The sequence below is a fragment of the Miniopterus natalensis genome, chromosome 14 (assembly GCF_054644295.1).
Source record: "Miniopterus natalensis isolate mMinNat1 chromosome 14, mMinNat1.hap1, whole genome shotgun sequence".
NCBI lineage: Eukaryota > Metazoa > Chordata > Mammalia > Chiroptera > Miniopteridae > Miniopterus > Miniopterus natalensis.
In genome coordinates, this window is record NC_142094.1 from 11,440,813 (window position 1) to 11,456,556 (window position 15,744).

The following is a 15,744-nucleotide window of genomic DNA, read 5'->3' on the forward strand; positions in this document are numbered from 1 at the left end:
TGGAACAGAAACAAAAATGCAGATTCCAGGGTCCCTGCTGCACAGATTGGGCCTCAGCATAGAGAAGCCACATCTGAGCAAGCCCTGCTGGCAAGGGACAGGTTCTGAGAGACACGATTATAAAGCAAACAGAACCAGCAATTGTCTGAGGCCAGGTGACCGAGGCCAGAGCGCAGGATGGAATCTGAGCGAAGGGGAGGTCCAAGCTGGCAGGGAGGGAGGAAGCAGCAGGAAGTGTGTCGGCTCAGCTCCCAGAGCACAAGTTCTTTTTATTCTGGAAGCTACTGGTTTCTTAGTCCAACCCTGGTGAAGCTCTTGAAATACGAACAGGTTGTGGTGAGTCTCAGGGACTATGAAATCTTCCACCTTGGAAACAGACTCGTAATTTGTGGAGTTGAGAGTCACTGGAGAGCAAAGGGCTGGATTCAGTGCTGGTAAAATATGAAGGGTGTAACGCGATAGCTCTTCAAGCCTTGTATGTTTTCCTGGACCAGGCAATAACGGCCTTCAGAGGTGAGGCCCGGCGGGTCAGGGAGGAGCCCCCACTGAGGAGGAGCGCGGGCACATCTACCCGAGGGCCGCACAGTAGGACAGAACAGGACCCCTGGGAAGAAAACAGGTGCAGGGGGGTCCACTCAAGGCTGAGGGATAAGAGAATAAAGAGACCACAGGGACAGACGGAGGTGGCAGGCAGGGCAGAAAGGAGCCAGGGGCTCGCTGAGGATAAATGCAGGAAGCCTGCCCCCGTTCCTGGCGGTGCTCACGTTGCCCTAGACCCCAGGACAGCCACGTCTAGCAAGGCTGCACCAGGTGGAACGGACACAGAGAGGGGCTGCCGGACGAGTCACCCTCACCCTGGTCTGGCCTTTCCCCTGGCTGGCTTTGCTCAGTTACAAACTGTCACCAAATTAAGACAATGCAAGGACCTAAAGGCACAATCCTGCTGGCTTGGGACCCAAAGCCTCTAGATTTTCTACCTAAGATGACTCTCAAGTCACCTGAGTCCCTTTTACTTCATACGTGAAGGGTGCTTATCAAAGCCACGGTGGCTTGTACACAAGCCGCTGAATGGTGATGCCAAAGCTGTGTTGGAAAAAGAAAATTTTATTCTATCAGCTAGTGGCTTAGGAGAAAGCAGCACGAGTCTCAAAGCCCTGGGAAGGCCTCTGTTCATCTAGTCATCAAACAAGGAAGTGTTACGTGGGCAGCCGTCGGGGTGAAGACGCCTCAGTGCACTGGGGGGCTCCAGGCCCTGTCCCTTCAGGACCCAGGCACCACACAGACAGGGTCTGGAGGACAAGTGTGCATGAGGGGGCTGACGCTCGGGGAGGAAACAAGGTAACATGCAGAAGCCCAAAGAGCAGAGTGGCTGGGCTAGAGCACGGGGTCATCATGGGAGAGCAGCCTCAAGAGAGGCCGAGACCCGACTGGGGAGAGCTTGGGGTCCAGCTAAGTATTCGGCTCTTTGTTTTGAAAAAAAGAATAGAAAGAATGTAGGGCCACTGAGAATTTAGGCAGGGAAGTGGCATAATGAGGCTTTGGAAGAGATCACACTGGCCAGATGCAGTGTAGGAAACGCATCGCTAGTGGGGGGGCCACTGCAGTGACGCAGGAGAGAGATGCTGCAGGTGGGACCGAGGACAGCCCGAAGTTCTGTGCTGAACACTGTAGTTGACTGCTGTCGTTTCAGTCCCAGTAGAATGTCACATGCAGACATTTGCCAGGCTTTGTGACTTGCAGAACTGACACGCAGGAGGAGTCAGGGCAAGTAGATGGGGAGTCGCCAGGAGGAACTAAAGAGAACAGAAGGCAGGAGGAGAGGAAGGTGAGGGGAGTTGAGAGGGACAGAGGAATTCCGGGAGTGTCCTGCAGAGGATGCCAGCCTCACCAGCACTGTGCCATGCAAGTGCCAGGGTGCAGAGTGGACCCCTAAGGCTTCCTGGGTGGGAGGGCACATGGATAAGAGGAGGAGCCAGATGGGAAGGACTGGAGGCAGAAGAGGAAAGTCAGAAGGGGAAGCAGCTGGTACATGACCCAGACTGGCGGTGCTGAGAGGGTGTGGGGAGCAGCCTGAGGGCTCAGTGGAGTCCAGGAAGGGAATTTTGCAGTTGTCATGTTTTGTCCTGTAGTGTGTTTTTAATAAAGAAGACTTGGGTGTAAATAAATAGAAATAGGTACCCTGATCAGTGTGGCTCAGTTGGTTGGAGCGTCATCCAGAACACCAAAAGGCAGGGGGTCCTATTCCCTGTCAGGGCGCATACTCAGGTTGCGGGTTCGAACCCAGGTTGGGGTGCATACAAGAAGCAACCAATCGATGTTTCTCTCTCACATTGATGTTTCTCTCTCTCTCTCAAATAATAAAAAAAAAAGCATGTCCTCAGATGAGAATTAAATGTGTGTGTGTGTGTATGTGTGTGTGTGTATATATATATTTTTTTTTTTTTAAATATATGGGGGGAAAAGATCAATCACAGTAGAGAGTTAACATGCTAATTAAACAATAAAGCATTTTCCTTCTCTTAAAGAAAGTAATATAACCTGTTTCTCCAGACACACCATTTGGGATTAAAAACAGTGTCAAATGTCATAGCTGAGTAGTTTTTCTATGCTCCATCACAATTGTGGCATTAGAGCTCCTGGTCTCATTCTCAGCACTCCGGGATGAGTTCATTGGGCCCCCAGGGACTCCCTGGTCTCCTGGCTTCCCCTGTGGAGCCGCTTCCCTCTGCCTTGGCTGCAGCAGGCTGCCACAGAGACCTCTGAAGAGCCCCAGGCCTCCAAGAAGCTGAATTGGGACCTGCTTTCTACACCAGGCGGGCGGGAGGGCAAGTCCAGTAGCGGCTCTGTGATGGTTGCCTCAAATATCACAAACGGAAAGAGGCCAAGGGAACTATAATCAAGGTGCAGAAGCATACAAAGCAAGCACAGGAAGTTAGTATCTCACACACAACTGACAACTGGTAAGTGGCAGAATCAGGAGTTGACCCAGGCCATCAGAACCCAAACCCCGGCCCACTCGCCACTCTCCTCCCTCCCTGAGTCTGTCAACACCCCTTCCCATCCCAAGGCCAGGAGGTGATCGGAGCAAGTCAGCTGAGCCAGGAAGCGGTGGCCACCTGGCACAGCTGTGAAACGAAGTTGTCCCCTGGTTCCATCAGGTATAACACATACTGAGCATTGCCTCATGTGTCAGCAATGGACTCTGTCCTTGGGTGGCCAGAGTGTGCCACGGGCATACAGTTGTCAGAGCAGCATGGATGGGTGAGACAGGCACAGTAGAGGAGCCTGTCTGGGTGGAAGGCTTGTCACCAGCCAGGCTTTACAGGGGAGCTTCCTCAACCTCCCCGGCCCCACTCTCCTTCTTGGTACAGTGAGGCAGGCAAGGGTGAAAGGGATGAGCTTTGAGTCCTCTCTGGCTCTACAGGCTCGGAATTCAAGTTGTTGGGTGAAAGTAAATTCTAGATGGCATTTATGCGACTATTACAGGTGTCCTTGGACTCTCAGTTGCTCAAGAGTAAAATGTTAAAGTACTCATCCATTAAACCACTCTGTGTGTGTGTGCGTGTGTGTGTGTGTGTGTGTATACATATATATATACACATATACATACACAGATACAGATACATATACATATACATATCATATACATACACATATACATATACATATATATATATGTATGTACGTATATATATATATGCATACACATATATATGTATATCTCAGAACAATACCTGCCAGGCTCAGAATCAGCCAGAATTCCAAAAGAAGAGATAAAGGGAAAACTCCAGAATCTTTTTACTGTACATGGTCTCTGAGTCTGAGGATCACACCCATGAAGGTGGTAAGTAACAACAGCCGCCAGCCAGGCAGTGATTAAGACCTTCCAGATAAAGCAGGTGACAGTGCTCTGTCCCTGCTTTTGCTAGCCAGCCTCACCTGTGCCAAAGGCAGGTCACTACAGCGGCCCCAAAGTTGTTCTGCATGACACTGAGAATAGCCTGGCAGATAAAAACTCTTTTCTGCTAAGGATTGGCTTATTACCAGGGCTCCAGGTTTTTTTAGGCAAAAACAATGACAATTTTCTGTCTCTTGTCATTTCCTAAGAAGTCCTAAGAGACAAAGTCTGTGCTGTAGTAAACAGCCTGGGAGGCCAACAGTCTCTGGCTCTAGAAGTGAGTTAGGCATGATTCATCTAATGAAAAGTCAATTTCTAAAGAGGGAAAAGTTGTCTTCCTATAACAAACAAAAGCCTTGGCCAGCTCAACCCAACAGGCTGGGCTCGAAAGAGCTCATTCACCAAGCCCACGTGTGGCTTACACATGACTGTCCCTGATCAGACTTTTGGGGAAGATTGATGGTGATGGCGATGCTGATGGCGATGGCGATGGAGATGATGGAAATGATGATGACATAGTATTCTTCCAGAAATGCCCAAAACCTACCAGTGCAGAGTCTTCTTGGGAAGCAATATTGTCCTGGTAAAGTAGGGGGTCAGGAGGTTTCCTAGTCCTTCATGGGCTGGGGGAGGGGGGAAGGCACCTTTAAGGGGATAAATGAAGCACAATAAGCCCCAGAGGGAGCTGAAGTTGAAACTGTGGCCTGAAGAAGAGCTCAGGTGGGGGCAGGAGATTGGGGACCACCTAGATGACGCAGAGAACAGATAGCGGAGGGTGGGTTGCACCGTGATTTGGGCATGCAGGGCAGCAATTTAGGGTGCAGTGGATCTTCCAAGCCCAGCAGTTTCACTTGGGGCCATGGTCAGTGCTGAGCAAGTGGTTACTGAGTGTGTGAGGTCTGAAGAAGCCATCATTCTCCTGCCTGCTCTTGTGAGCCAGGCCTACCTCCCGTGATTATCCCACCCCAAACTACAATCCACACCCTTCCCAGGGCGCTCTAAGCCCCTGAGTCTACTCTATACTTTTCCATGATTCGTGTCACTTTCTGACTTGCTCTATTATTTATGGATTATGTCAGTTTTTGTTGGCTGCTCCCACACATACACACACCCAAATACAATATGCTTCAGCTCCAGGAGGACAGGGAACTTTATCTTGTATACTGAACTACCCCAAGAACCTAAAACAGTATCTGCCACACAATAGGTGTTCACAAAATTTGTGAACGAGTAGCAGCTATCGAGTTACCTGCCTCACTGAACTGTGCACCATTACTGGTTGGGTAATGGCTCAGGGGCAGCTCTCCATGCAGCCTTTCCTGCATAGACACAGACTCAGCCCCTGTCCAGGCCTGGTGCTCCCTCTGCCATTGATTAGAACCAGATGGAATCTTGCCTATAACATGACTAAGCATTGATTTCAGTAAAGTAAGTGAATTACCAAAATGTAGTCATCAATCAGTCTTCATCTTGGTGACACATTGGCAAGCTGCTATAAACCAGGACTTGAAAAGTAAATGCAAATTTATAGACCTCTCAGCTCTGTCCACAGGACCCAGATCTCGCAGAATTGGATCCCTATTGAGCTATTACAACTGGGTGATAAGCTGTTCTGCCCACAGATTTCCTCTGAACACACAGATAACTCAGCTATAGGAGTTGCCTGATAATTATCCTAGGATCTCAGCTTCAGAAAGAACTTTAAGGTCAACTAAACAAATTCCATCTACTTGAACCAGTAGCAGTAAATTATAGCTACTACTCTTCTGAACCATGCCAGGGCCATGCCAAAGAACCCACTCTACTCCAGCAATGGTCACACACAACATTGCTCCTTAAAGCTGAGGAGCCTTAAAAGTCTAAGAGGCTGAGCAAGGCCAAGGCAGAACAAGTGGCTGACAGAACCCCACTTGAACCTAAGTGTTTCTGACTTCAGCCTATTGCTACCAACCATTAGGCTCACCACTGGCTCTGAATCCTGGAGCAGATGATCGATAGAAATGTAGACAACTGGCAATTCTTAGGTCCACAACACCTGAACTCACCGATCAGCCTTAATACCATTAAAAATGACATGGACAGACATCATTGCTTCCCACTATGGTGCGACAAGAAGTGCATACATTCATATAAAGTATTCTTGCCAAAAAAAATTTTTTTAACCCTGAGTTTAATTGAGTCTTGGATATAACCACCAGTTTACAGAAAACATGGAAGATAAAGAACTTGTTCATTGAGAGGGCAGTCAGCCAAACCAGAACATAATACACTCTGTATGACAATGACCCAGTTGCTTCAACAAATAGATTCATGAAAGGGGGGGAAAGAACTACTACAGATTAAAAGAGACCTGAGACACATCACCCAAGTGCAATGCGGGACCTTATCTGGGTCCTGAATCCAGCAAAGTACCTATAAAAATACAGTTTTGAGGTAAATTTTTATGTGAATACCTATTAAAGTTTTAATTATTATTGTATTAGGTGTGAAAATGATACAATGATGGTTTTTTAAGAACCATTAGAGATAGATACTGAAGTATTTATGAGTGAAATGATATATCTAGAATTTTCTTCAAAGCAAAAAAAAAAACGGTAAGAGGTCGATGAAAGAACAATTGAGTGTTGATCGTTACCAAAGCTGGGAGAAGAATAAATGAGGCTTCAGTCTACGGTTTGTCCTGCTTCTGGATGTGTTTAATATTTTCATAACAAAGTTAAACCTGAAAAGAAGTGATGATGTCTGGGTATAAAATTTTTAATCCAAAAGCAACATCATGTTAAATGTGGAAATAGTCAAGATTTTTCTTTTAAAAACCTTCCCATTACAGGAGATAAAGTTACCAACTTAGAAAAACCCAGTGGTTTTAACACAGTGAGGGGCTCCCCAGGAATATACCACAGAAACCAAAAGGGAGATGATTAAGAGATAAAACCATGTAAAACTTAAGAAATAATATATATTTTAAATTATTAGTAAAACATTTAAAAGCATGTGATGAAATGGGAAAATATTTGCAAATTACAGGTCAGAAAAGGCATAGCCTTATCATTAAATTTAAAATCTCATAAATCTGTAAGAAAAAAAAATACTCTGCAAATAAGCAAAAGATATGAGCAGAAAGTTTGAGGAAAAGGGACAAAAAGATGTACAGATGGTCAAGGGCCTGGCTCACATGCAATAAAATCGGGGTATATTTCAAAACCAAACCAAAGTCTACGCATTATTGATGGAAACAGCATATTAAAGAACATCTGACAGTCCCTGTGTAGACGATCACCCATCAGAACTTTCCCCCTCATTGCTGGCAGGCTGGAAATCGGTTCCCACCTCCTATTTATGTGAAGGGAAAGTTGCACGAATGCCCCGTCCCAGCAATTCCCCTTGAATATTTATGTTGCTATAGCAACTGTGGAAAACAGTGTGGAGTTTCCTCAAAAAATTTAAAATGGAACCGCTGTTTGACCCAGTCATCCCACTTCTAGGAATATATCCTCAGAAACCCAAAACAACCGGAAAGAATCTGCACAGCCCGATGTTCATAGCAGCACAATTTACAATAGACAAGACCTGGAAACGGCCCAAGTGCCCATCAGTAGGTGAGTGGATAAAAAGCTGTGGCACATTCACACCATGGAGTACTACGCAGCTGTGAAAAAGGGTCTCGTACCCTTTGGGACAGCATGGCAGGACCTGGAGAGCACTATGCTAAGCAAAATAAACCAGGCAGAAATAGACAAATACCACATGATCTCACTTAAATGTGGAATCTAAGGAACAAAATAATGAACAAATCGGCCCAGAGGCGTGGATGCATGGAACAGACTGACAGATCTCGGGGGGGGAGGAGGGGGGGGCGGGAAGAGATTAACCAAAGAACATAGTGCATATATGCACAGCCCACGGACACAGACAGGAGCGTGGTGACAGCCTGGGGTGGGGAGAGGCTGTGGAGAGGGGCAACCAGGGCCGGGAGGAAATGGGGGACATCCATAATACTACCAACAATAAAAAAACAAATAAATAAATAAATGAAATGAAATAGAGGGGGAGGTTCCTTTGGGGGGGGAGGGGAGTCAGAAAGAGGCTGTCAGGTGCAGGCAGTTTTCTCAGCACTATTAGCACATGACTCAGAACTTTCAGCAATGGCCAGAGGCTTGAATCCTAGTGCTGACCCTGCTCCCATGGCTTGGCTTCTTTTTTATCCCACATGCTGAAAGTGTACACTTAAGTCCATAGCTACTGAAAAACTGGAATGAATCTTGAGGACTTAGTGTTTATTTTTGCTGATACACATAAGTCACCTATTAAAAACCTACTTATTCACTAGATACTATTTTGTGTATGAAACTAAGAAAATAATAAAAATGTTTTCCTTCAGTCTCATCACCTCTTGAGTCTAGAACCTGAATCTGTACAACAAACACACTGGGACAGTTTTAGAAAGTACACCCATTGGTCAATACTCAAGCTCTAGTCTGCAATGGAAAATGCACCCTTGTATGATCCAGGTCATTGCTGAAAAATTTCTAGGCCCATGATGGAGCCACTCCTGCAAACCAAAGCTTATATGACTCTCATGTCTCTGTAAACGAGCCAGGTGACCAGAAGCACAGTAGACCCCGTCAGGCAGTCCCCAAACAGCACATCAGCTCTGGGCTCTGGGCTCATTCGTGATCCCTCTCACCCAGAACAGGTGGCCCAGCTAATCAGATAGCTCTTATTCTTACCTTCCTCTTTATTTTTAGCCTGTCAAACTTTCTCACCTTCAGCCCTGTTTTGCAGTTCACTAAATGAAGGTTGCCCGCTTCATGAAGTATTCAATAAAGTTTGTTTGTATCACCTATATAGTCTCCTTCAATCATTTTTAACAACATGAAGTCAGAGCCAGATTCCCTAAAATGTATTCTTGGCATTTTCCAGAAGATTGATTTTCTCAAGCCTTAGGCTGCTGCGGTATTGACCTCATGGGCTAACAGCCATGGGAGGGACATTTCAAGTGGCTGAGAGCCCATGAGGTGAGGGCCAACTGCCCAGTTTGCTTCCACCTGCATTTCCCCTGAGGAGAGTGAGACTACGTGGGAGGCAGTTGCCCCAGTCTCCTGTTCTGGAGTGTTGGGTTCTGAGTGCAGTGAAAGGCCAGCTACAGTGGAAAGATCAGCCCACAGCCTGAAGACCTGGAGCTCCTCGTCCCTGGAGAGAGAGCCCCACGGACAGAACAGCAGGCTGGGCAGCCCATCTGACAAAGCCAACGAGACATGTGTGAAGTAGATTAAGGAAGCGCAGCGGTAAACAGAATGAATGAGTGTGTGAGCTGATCTCAATGGTGAATTTCGAGGAAACACTGTGAATTATCCAAATTAAAGTCTCAATGGAATGTGCAATATTTCCAGAAACATGAGGCATTGATGCATCACCAGGAGAGGAAAGCCTGATGTTAACTTGCAAGACGGAACAGAGACTCCTGCCCTTTCCCACCCTCCTTTCTTAGAATGGCACTTAGAAAATCTGGCATTGGAATCAAAGGCAAACCAGAGAAGAAATGGCAGGTGACAGCTAGAGAGAATACTTTGTCAGCAAAATCTCGGGCAAAGTTCTGAGTTCTAGTCCTCGGGGTACATTTCCAATTTGGCTCAGAGGGTAGAATCTGGGATGCAGCAACAGATCAATGAATACTTGGGAAAAGGAGGCACTTGATCTAGAGAGTCGGGTCTCAGCCTGGGTTGCACATTGGAATCCCTGATCCTCGTCCCACCCCAGGGATTGATTAGGCCCGGAGTGCAGTGTGGGCATCGGGATTTTTAATACTCCGTGTGATTCTGATGGGCAGCTGGGCTGAGGGCCGCTGTTCGTTGCGACAGCCAGATGAACTGGATCAGAGGTAGGGCTGTTGGATATTCAAATTCTCTCTTCCTCAGTCTCCTCCTGGTATAAATGAGGATATGGACAAGTAGTAGCTCACGTAATTGTCGGGTGAAATAGGATGCTCTATGTGAAAGCGCTTTGAAAATTCCAAAGCACTATACAGTAGCTATGGTGCTGAAATAATCCTCAGCTCGTGTCTACTGAGTAAATTACTGAACCAGGCACCAGCCAGAGCACAGAGCACATGAAGCCCGTACACATATTGAACTACGAAATTGATAATTAGGGGGAATTCCTATAAAATATGTGCTGAAAATCATATAAAATACCCTCAGAATTGTGTGGAATTTTTCCAAAAGCATAAAAATGAGGTCTAACAGAATGTCCTGGGTGCATAAGTGTGCACGCTGAGGGACTACAGGGAGAGGGGAGGGGAGGGGAGGGGAGGGGAGGGGAGGGGAGGGGAGGGGAGGGGAGGGGAGGGGAGGGGAGGGGAGGGGAGGGGAGGGGAGGGGAGGGGAGGGGAGGGGAGGGGAGGGGAGGGGAGGGGAGGGGAGGGGAGGGGAGGGGAGGGGAGGGGAGGGGAGGGGAGGGGAGGGGAGGGGAGGGGCAGGATCACCTTTGCCTACCTGAATTATCCTTCTTCAGGTTAATAAACACCTAATACAATATTGAAGGGTTTTTTTATTCAATTCAGAGACCCATTCAAAAATATGCTACTATTGGTTAATGCTCAGAACTGACTTTGTTCATATGTGTGTGGATCTACATCTAAAAGAGCTGAGAGTTTGAATTTAAGTTCATAATAGCTAAAGAAGAGTCATATATAGATGACATAAACTATTCTTCAAATATGGGATTATATCATGTTTAAAATTCTGTATGTTCATTGATCACTATTTAGTGTAAAAAATAGAAGCTACAAAAATCAGCATCATATTAGAATAGGATCAACCTGACAGCCAATGAATGGAGAAATATTGGAAACTATTTTCCAGAACCAAGTAGACAATGGTTCTGAACACGATTCAGAGAGGAGTGTGTGTGTGTGTGTGTGTGTGTGTGTGTGTGTGTGTGTGTGTGTGTGTGTATTAAAGACCTACATACAGATTCTTTCCAGGAGATGTGGTCCTTGTCTCAGACACGTGCTGTGTGTGCTGCCTGATCTGACTCCTGACTCTCTTCCATCACGTTGCTACTTTTGAGTTTGCTCTCATGGTGCAGAAACGTCCTCATTTATTGAATGTGTTCAAAGTGAAATAAAAACAGCAAAATTTTATTCTTTTTCTTCAAACTCATGGTCATGTTTCTCAGTTTTGTCAAAGTTGCTTTAACAAAAACTTTCAAAATCATCTGCAAATAATTGAAAAGATGAACTCTTTGCAGTTTGTTTGCCAAAATCCATTGTTTTTTTCTCTTTGAGATTCAAAATCACTCTTACCACACTGCAGATATATAGTGCCTTTCTCCAGAAGGCTCCACTGGCCAAGTAGAGATGTTTCTCTTCAGATCCAGGAAGTGAGTTTTATGATGAGATTATTTTGAGCAACAGTTCTGTGTGTTTTATATTGAAAAGCTGAGATTTCCTAGCAGATGGCTTTGACATTCTTACACTAAGACAAGTTTTAGTTTTCCAGCCTCAGTTAAAATCTTTATACTGTTTGCTTTGGAAGAAATTGCTACATAGCGGGCGAGAGCCATATGCAATGCCTTATCATTTAGGGAAAATATTCCATAAAAAAGCTGGATTTCATTAAGGCCTGTGTTGTGTAACCAGGCTACAGGTTCAGTTGCTACACACATCGCATCATTAGGATACTGCAGTGTCTGCTTTCTGTTACCCTGGCAGCACAGCCCAGAGCCCGCATCTGTGTGCACGCTGGCTGTGACTCACTACAATGGCAGGAATTTGCTGCTGCTCTAATTGAGATAACTCAGCTCTGTGGTCTGGGCAACCATTTTGATAATTATGGCTCCACCTCAAATTGGCTGCCTGGTCTTAAGTCATCTGCAATACTGTGTGACTCAAGAAGCAAACAGATCCTCTATTTTCTTAGAAATTTTTTTCTAAAGTAGTTACTGTGGGCCAGGAATTTAACTATTGCCTATCCCTACATTAATTCACTTAATCCTCACAACAACCTTAGGGGTTAAGGTCTTCTTTTATCTCTCTTAGGCCGATGAAGGGATTGCTGTCCTCAGCAAGGTGCCCAAGCCACCCCAGCTGGTACACAGCTCAGGTTGGCCCCAGAGCCCTGGCTCTGAACAGCTGTTCTGATACACTGTCTCTGACCGTGCTGGTTCCAGGGTGAGGGTTGGGATCCCCTACTGTTCATTTCTATAGTGGGTCCTAGAAGGGGGAAGAAGCAGCTTGGTCACCCACATCCTCTCCCACCCCTCTTCCTCTCTGCACCTCAGGCTGAGTCCATCACTGACCACGGGATTAACTAATCTCTCTGTAAAGCTAAGGGGAGGCCAGCCCATCCAAGTTTGGTCTCTAACTAGAGATGATACTTGTACCTCTCTTTCCTTTCTTCTATCTATTTTTGTATTTGCTTCCACAACAGAGAATTTTAATAGTTTCTTTTCTCTAGGACATACTAATACTAAAAAAAATTTGTTGTTTCTCTGAAATTCAAATTTAATTGAGTGTCCTGTATTTTTATTTGTTAACTCTGATCATTCTAACTAGATGCTAACCATCCAATGCCTTTGAATTTCTTAAATAACAGGAAAAGTCACACATGTGGAAGGTCTAGAGACTGCTTCTCATCTCCCTGGTGCACTTTTTCTTGGAGTCTAGCATCATGTCCAGCTCATCAACCTGCTTATTATGACCCCAGACTCTACTGGTTCCCCTGCCATCATTCAGTCTCAACTCAAATGTCACCTCTTTGTGAGGTTTCCCCAACCATCCCTGTCTTGCCAACTCTATATTATCCTTCTCTATGGTTTCTAAGGCCTAGCTACAGTTACTTAATTTGTGAATTTGGTTATACTCAATCCCACCCCATTAGGAAGCAGGGATGTGGACTGTCTTAGGCACTGGGACAGCCCCCCATCTACAACAGTGCACACAGTTGACTTCCTGTTAGCAACCATATGAATGAGTGAATGAATCCTCCAGGGAGAGCTTGAGCATTTCCTGACACAATACTGAGTGACACAGGCTGCCTAGAGAGCCACGTGCCAGTGGTCTTACCAATTCCCCTTGTAGGTGCGTATTGCCTCTAGCTTGTCAAGGGCTCTTGGACAGAAGACTAATGCCGCACAATACTCTTTCTTTCAACTCCAAATTTGCACCACTCCTCTGTCACCACATTATCTTGGGTTCTTTGCATATCTATGTTATCTCCCTGGCTGGAATGAGCTCAGCAAAGGCTACTTCCCATTTTCCCAAGTAGTGCGGAGTGAACATCCAACAGTGCTAACTCCAAAGTGGTGGATGTGTTGCGAAGGTGCTCAAGCATTCAAATGCTCCCTAGAGTCTCTGTCTAGGCCAGGCATCTGGAATCAGGAAATGGAGGATGGGGATCTCGGGCAGACACTACACAAGACAGATGCGTAGACATGACCCATCAGGATGGAGCACTAATGTCTTGCAAAACTTGGACATTGTGAGCCAGGTGAGAGAGCAAGAAGCAGGAGCTAGAGCTCTAGTTGTCACCTAAGGTGACACAGAAAGTCCCAGAGTTTGACATGGGACATAATAGAGAAAAGCAATGTAATTATTCTGTTTATCACATATTCCAAAAATATCTGAGTGCCTACCTTGTGCCAGCTGTTCTACCAGTCACTGAAACTACAGATGAATGGGATGTGACCCTAACCTTGGGGAGCTTGTGGTTTCCTCCCTTTCTCCACTCAGTTATAATCTTCTTGAAAACAAGGACATGTATTTATCACTTTGAATGCCTGGAGCCTAAGAGATAGTTGGCCTTAATAAGGGACATTCTATTTTTTTGTGTTCCTTTAAAAGAATGAACTAAAAGTGTGGTCCCAGGCGCTTCAAGAGCTGCAGGCTTCTGTGCAGGTATGACCAAGTCCAAGAACCACACCACACACATACACTCCCAAAAATGGCACAGGAACCGCACCAAGAAACACCAATCACAAATATATGTATCTCTTAAAGGGGTAGACCCCAAGTTCTTGTGGAACATGCACTGTGCCAAGAAGTGCAATAAGAAGGGCCAGAAGAAGATGAAGTCCAACAACGCCAAGGCCATGAGTGCACATGCCGAGGCTATCAAGGCCCTCGTAAAACCCAAAGAAGTCAAGCCCAAGATCCCAAAGTGTGGCAGCTGCAAGTTCAATCGACTTACCTACACTGCTCACTCCAGGCTTGGGAAACATACTTGTGCCCACAACGCCAAGGGTCTATGGCTCTATCAGCCAAATCCAAAGGCAAGGCTAAAACCAAGACCCAGGCCGTCGCTCGCTGCAACTCTATCTCAGGCTCAGGCTCCCAAAGGTGCCCAGGTTCCCACAAAGGCTCCAGAGTTAGAGACCTCTGTCTGCTGATGTGAGGACAGAAGGAGACTGGTGTGACCTCTGGGCTGCTGTTGGCATAGAGCTGGTGTGCTCTTGTGCTAGTTGTACAAATGAACTTGAGGCAAGATCTATAAAATAAAATAATAAAATATTAAAGTAAATTAAAAATAAAATAATAAAATTAAAGTAAATTAAAATAAATAATAAAATTAAATCATAAAATTAAATTAATAAAATTAAATTAAATTAATAAAATTAAATAAAATAAAAATTAATAAAATAATAAAAATAAGATATAATAAAGTAAAATAAAGTAAATAAAATAAAATTATAAAATAAAATTATAAAAATTAAAGTAAAATAGTAAAAAATAAAGTTGAACAATAAAATTATTAAAATAAAATTAAATAATAAAATTAATAAAATAATAAAATAATAAAATTTAAAAATAAAGAACTAAAACAAAAGGGAGAAAGACTCAAGAAAAAGAATTTGTCACAATAATATAACTAAGACACTTTCAACCACCTGGATTCTTCAAAGGGGGAATGGACTTCCCTTTGATAGGATGTATTTCTTTTTCAGGATATGGTCAAGCATAGACTGGGCTACCTCATAACAAGAAACTAGAGGAAATTCAGAAATGAATGACACGACTATCAGCTCTCTTTTGTCCTAGAATTTACAATGTTCACTTGGTGATGATAATGCTCTTTTCAAACTCTTTTCAGGAGATATTAGGTGATTCTCTTAACTTTTATAAATTAATTTGCAAAAACAGAACACGAGCACAAAAATTTGGTCTTTCTGGGTGATCAAAGTCTTTATTTATTGATGCTATACCTGGCAAAAAACACCGTCCAGCATCTTTCCCTTTACCAGCTCAACTCCTCCTTGCCTTTCTCTGCTCTTCCTTTGCCATCCGGCACCTATGCAGCGGGACTCCATCACCTTCCAAATCATCCCATTCAATGAAAAACTCCACAAGAGCAGAAGACAGAGCTAGAACTTGTTCTTGCCAAAGCTCTTCTCCTTCTATGAGACAGAGGCTTGTCCCAGGCAAATCTGTGGTCGCATTCCTTGTCGGTGACATGCACATTTGGAAGGATGTTCTTTGAGGCGCAATAAAATTAAATCTCATCTCCACATCTGGAGCTAAGTAGGAAAATTACCTTAATTAAACACAGCGGAATCCAGATTTACTGTTCACCACATGGAGAACTCTTAATCTCTGCAGACCAAACCTGATCTTCCAGAAAAGCCATTTTCCACTGGCACTTGTACACTTGTCCACGCATGGCTTGCAGATGCGTGTAGCCAAGGAGAAGAAACGTGTTCCTCAATTTTCAACATGGTAAAGAGATTTACAGTGTAATAAGAAGCATAAGGCCGACGCAGCTAGTCGAAAAGTGAACACAGTGGTGAATAGCTGTCTAGGCCACATGTCCTTCCCAGCAAATAGGTGAACTGTTTGCTCCTCCTGCCAC

At 44.9% G+C, this 15,744-nt stretch overlaps 1 pseudogene; it reads left to right on the plus strand.

The window, feature by feature from the left end:
* Positions 1 to 13,789: 13,789 nt before the first annotated feature.
* LOC107532552 (large ribosomal subunit protein eL29 pseudogene) lies at positions 13,790 to 14,287 on the plus strand (annotated as a pseudogene).
* Positions 14,288 to 15,744: the final 1,457 nt, after the last annotated feature.